Genomic DNA, 6,000 nt, shown 5'->3' on the forward strand with positions numbered 1-6,000 from the left:
TTCATTGGGCATGTCACCAATGTTCTAGAAGTAGCTGCCCTTTTATCTATATCCTGTGGGTCTTTGCACCCTCTAAGTGCTTCTTAGTAGAAGGGTTGTATTTGAATTGCACCAGTAGACCCTTTGGGAGCCAGGTTCATGCATCCAGTCTCATTAAGCCATACACTTGGTACGTGATCAGTTCCAAGTCAAATTGCTCATTTGGACTGCAAGGAGATCCGATCTTATTGAGTAATTATGCTAGTAATGGCTTTTCCAATTATTTACATCATTCTTTAGTGATATATAGATATATATATTTTTATATATATATATATATATATATATTTTTTTTTTTTTTGTCGTCCTGGTCTCCCGGGGATAACTTGGTCACTTTAACATGTCTATTTCCTTATCAGTAACTCTTGGGGCCCACTGCCTTTCCATACAACCCCTGTTACAACTGGCATCCTTGGCGTGGTTACCCCTAGAGTTATGCCTTCTGACCTCCTGTTTTGCAGGCTTTAAGACTGGTAACCAGTGCTAACATTGGCGCATTTAATTTACTTACGTGCACTACATGTTCCCCGGGCCCATAAATTAAATGCTTCTAGTGGGTCTGCAGCACTGATTGTGCCACCCACTTCAGAAGCCCCTTTAAACATGTCTCAGACGTGCCATAGCAGAGCCTGTGTGCAGTTTTAAACTGCTTATTGGACCTGGCAAGTTAACCCTCCTGCCAGGCCCAAACTTTTTTTTTTTTAAATACATGGAAATCAGCCCTGTACAGCTCTAAGAGCACAGTGTAGTTAAATAGTTGGACATATACTCTAAGTTTTATATGTCTAGGTAGCAAAAAACAAGTTTTTTTCACTACTGCAAGGCCTACCTCTCACATAGGTTAATATTGGAATTACTTTAATACATTTTAGAAGTGTAATTTCTAATTGAGAAGAGCCTGACCCCCCCTGTTTACTGTCTCTGAAATCATAATTTAAAATCACATATGATGGTGAAGTCTAATTTTTAAATAGTAAGTCTAAACATGCCACTTTTATAAAGTGTCTTTTTTTTTTTTTTTTTTTTTAACACTTAAATCTAGTGTCTTTCCTGTCTCTTATTAAACGTCTGGGTGGGAGACAGCTTGGGTCTTGTGCATTCCCACCAGACAGTCCCTCATCAGAGGGAGCTTTAAGTGTGACTGATGGACATCAACATCCTGATGGCCCATCCTGGGCAGGATGGGAGGGATGAGCTGATGCACCTGAATGGCCTCTGTATTGGTCCCACACAAAGGGCTGCATAACCCCTTGTAGCGAGTTTGGAACCAGGGCTCCAATGCTGAATTTCAAAGGCCTCTTTGATGGCGCCCCCCACTTCAAATGCACCATTGGATATAAGAAGCAGACTTCTGACCCCACCAAATCAGTACACTTCTGAACCTGAGGACCTCTGCCAGGAAGAAGGCATACTGTGCTGCTGAAGGGACTGTCACTCTTCTGGACTTTGTTGGATTCCTAAACTGCTGTGCCTGCCCTCCTTGCCTGGACGTGTGAAGGATGACCTGCATCTCTACTTCCCAGAACCAAAGTGACTCCAAGGGCTTGCCTCCTGTTCTGAAGTCCTGGGGACATCAATGACTTCTCTTCACCTTGCAACAGCATCTGGAGTTTGCTTGCTGCAAGTCCTGCCCTGCCAAGTGGTGCCAATTCAGTCCTGGGCCCTTGGAAGTGGGTACAAAGTGCTGCAACTGCCAGAACCTGTGCATCAACACTGTTATGCTGCTCAGAACTGACATATTTCCTTTGGTGCCGACAAATTACCTCCTTTAGGGACATCGTATCAACCTGTTGCATGGCTCAATTACGATGCTACACCTATATTGGAGGAACGGAATCACCTAGACTTGCACGGCTCAGAACAGACGCATCACCTACATCCAGTATGACTGATGCAGACACATCACCACCTCTGTTCACGCATTGGGCCCAGTCAACAGTGCAACAAGGTACTTTTTAAGCAGGACATGGTTGGTCCTTGTATCAGACTTGTGCTCCATTTGCAATCAGCCTGACATTTTCAGATTCAACCCAGTCAAAAGCAACCCGTTGGCCCTGGTTGGCGCTTTCCTTTTAAGCAGTATTTATGCTGTGTTTTTTTTGTTGTTGTTTTTTTTGTTTTTTATTATTATTATATATCTGACTTCTACTTATTGGATTGTTATTCTGCAAAACAAGAACATACAAGAAAGCACCAAGAATAAAAAAAAGTCAAGGTGACGTGAAGGGGTAAAATAGTTTCAAAACTGCACTTTGAAGGAAACATGGTGCAACATAAGACACCACTGTCTGAGGATCTCTTGCTCATTGGTAGTCCATGGCAAATAAAATCAGAAAGGAGCAAAATGTTACTGCCCCACCAAAGGAAAGTAAAAGGAACAGAAAATATTAACAGAGTGGTTGGTTTTTGTCCTGGCTCTTGCCAGTGTGTGCATGCATCCTCTAGCTCAGATTTTTGATCACTTTCACCTTCATTTTAAGGCATAGATCGAGGATGTCCAGATGCTGCTTTAACTGGAGAAGGACTGGGAAGACGATAACATCACCAAGTATTTAGAACCTATGTTCTCGAGGAAGGTCTCCTGTCTTAATGGAGTTAAAAAGAAAATCGGGATTCCTGTTTTAATAGTAGTTCTGTCCTTCTTTTCAGATTGCTTTTGTGCTAGCATTTAGGCAAAACATGTTCTACTACTTTCAACACAGTTGTCTATTTAAAACTTTAGCCGTTAAGAATACTTGAATGCTAAAGCACTCCTTCTGATTAAGCACACAAAGTGTAAAACTTTCCCAGTATATGAAATGCTTAAGTCATGCAGAACCTGTTATCAGTATGTCTCCCACAAATAACTGATAGGCATTTTGCAGGCCAGGTAAGATCAGGAATGTAATTGCCTACAATGATGGCCTCTGCTAATGTTTTTGTACAAATTATTTTTTTAAAAGCCTCCATTTGACAGTCCGTTTGCTCTAAGCAACTTTAAAATGTTCTCCATAATTAAATGTTATTTCTACTATTATTTTGGAAATATGTATTTCTGTAGCTGTGGACGCTTTCCTCTACTCGTTCGATAAATGTTCTTTGTGGGTAAATGTACTTCCATTTGGACCTTGTGCAGCCACCACATCTAGCCAACATGATTCACCATGAACAAATAGAGGAATCATCCATTAGTGCACCCGTAGACAACTGTGCCTTCTGGCATTTGAAAATTGGATGAGCCAAACCTGTCTTAATGTCATTAAAAACCTCTATCTAGGACACTGCTTCTCATTTCAGTAATCTTAGTGTTGCCACCTGAGGACTATCCTTATCTGCCAGTAGTTTCTCTGGATACTAGACCTTCATGTCGTAGATGAATCCGTAGTCGGAGCCTGCAGCCACATGCCAAAACTCCTTAGGCCCTCTTTTCGAGTAGCATGAAATTCTGGTGTGTGCTGCAACCCCTGTTCCTGCATGTTCTGAAGTTTGGAGTTTTGTGCCAAACCTCACACCTGACCTCACAGAAGAGGCACAAGTAGAACCTTTTATTTTTCTTTCACACAACACCATTTTGAAATTGTGTGTGTGTGTGGGTATATATATATATATATATATATTTTCGATGGTATGTGTAGCTGCAGACACGCATGCTATGCATAGCTATTCTGACCTCTAGTGTTGGGCTTGGAGTGTTATGAGTTGGTTTTCTTTGAAGATGTCTTTTAGAGTCACAGGATTGAGTGACTCCTCTTCAATTCCATTGCGCATGGTCATCGACTCCATTGTTAGATTATTTTCTCTCCGCTGTCTGGTTCAGACGTGAAATCTCTGATTTCGATTTGGAAAAGTTTGAAAAAACCTTCCTTTTTGTCGGTATTGTATCGATCGCATTATTTATCTTCCATCGCAACAGCAGCACCGTCGGAGAACAACTTTGTTCGCCCTACGGGGCGCATGCACCCAACTCGGGCAGACTGCGTGGAGAGCCTCATGGATTTAAATCATTCTGATTCTGCCCTCTGTGCCATGCTAAGTACCCATACAAAGACCAACATCTGGTTTGCAACCTCTGCCTTTCTCCAGACCATCGGGAGGAAAACTGCGAGGCCTGTCGAGCGTTCCAATCGAAAAAGACTTTGAGGGACCGAAGAGCAAGAAGGCCGGAAATGGCATTGAAGAGCAGAGAACATGTCAGCATTAAAGAAGAGGAACAAATGCAGACCGCAATCTCTAGCCGAGACAGTCGAGCAGGAATCTGAGGAAGACAGACCCCTCACAGCTAGTCAGCATGTGAGCACGTCTGCCCCCTGCATCCCCACATAAACAACAGAATGTCTTGGGTACGCCACTGCCGGAAGGCCATGGCTCGGTCAGATAAAAGACTTTCGGTGACTGAAACTCTGGTTTGGCACATAAAAAGGCAGCATGTCTGACGACTTCAGAGTCGACAGACTATTAAAAGCTCTATTTCAGACTCCAGTAGACAACAATTTTCAGAGTCGCAAATTAGAAAGACTGTTTCAGAGCAGAGACCTTCCTCATCATTTTCGATCCTGAAAAAACATCAGACTTTGGAACCGAAAAAGGCAGGTTATACAGAGGAACAAGGACTTTCCAAAAGACTGCAAGAAAACCATAAAACCTCTGAGGAAGAGACAGAATTTGAACCAATCCATCAAATTATTGATGAGAGACAGTCTAGGATAATCTATAAATAAACCGGGAGAATCATTGCAGCACCTCCTTTAAAAACAAAGAGAAAGCTGGCATTTCATGACAAATTGGACACTGCACAGCCCCCAGCTAAAGTGCCAAAACAAAAAGAAGCCAGCACCTCTTCAGTCTTCTCCTCCTCATTCTCCGCACCTGCCTACCTCTTCTCAAACAAGTCGTACACCAGTGCATTCTCTAATGCATTCTTTTGACTCACAGCAAGACACTGTTGATCAATGGGACCTTTACGACCCTGATCCCATCCCAGGCAACGACCCAGACACCTACCCCTTTAAACTATCTCCACCTGAAGATACTACAGTATATAATCAGGTTATAGCCAGGGCTGCAGCCTGTCACGAGGTTAAAATGAACATAGAACCACTAGAGGAAGATTTTGTTTAATACATTATCCTCAACCCATTCTGGGTACCAATGCTAGCAGGCATGGTAAAGCATGCAGACCAGATTTTTAATGAGCCTGTGAAAGCAAGAATAATAACTCCTAGAATAGAGAAAGTATAAACCTGCACCTTCTGACCCTGATTACATCACCCATCGGGTGCCACCCGATTCAGTAGTGGTTAGTGATGCAAGAAAAAGGGCAAATAGCCAGTCCTCAGGAGATGCACCCCCTCCTGATAAGGAGAGCAGAAAATTTGATGCTGAAGGAAAGAGTTGCGTCCCAACCAGCAAACCAATGGAGGATAGCTAATTCCCAGGCACTACTAGCTCGTTACGAAAGAGCCCATTGGGATGAGATGCAGGATATCCTACAGCATCTCCCATAAGAGCACCAGAAGAGGGAGCAACAGGTAGTAGAGGAAGGGCAAGCTATTAGTAACAACCAAATAAGGTCTGCCCTTGATGCAGCTGATATAGCTGCAAGGAGTGTGAACACTGCAGTTACTATTCGTAGACATGCATGGCTGCGCTCCTCTGGTTTTAAACCAGAAATACAACAGGCTGTGTTAAACATCTTTTCGGGCCAGAAGTAGACACAACAATAGAAAAACTATGAAAAGACTCAGACACAGCCAAGGCAATGGGTGCACTCTATTCTACACCATATAGAGGGTCATTTCGTAAGCCTCCATTTTGAGGAGGTTTCAGACCACAACCTTCAGAGGCATCAACTTCCCAAGCAAAACCAACTTACCAAACCTGGTACCAGCGAGGTGGGTTTAGAGGCACATATAGAGGACAATACTCTAGAAATAGAGGTAAATTCCAAACCTCTAAACAGCCAAAACAGTGATTTCCCCTCAC

Source organism: Pleurodeles waltl, chromosome 12 (assembly GCF_031143425.1).
Source record: "Pleurodeles waltl isolate 20211129_DDA chromosome 12, aPleWal1.hap1.20221129, whole genome shotgun sequence".
NCBI classification, from domain to species: Eukaryota; Metazoa; Chordata; class Amphibia; order Caudata; family Salamandridae; genus Pleurodeles; species Pleurodeles waltl.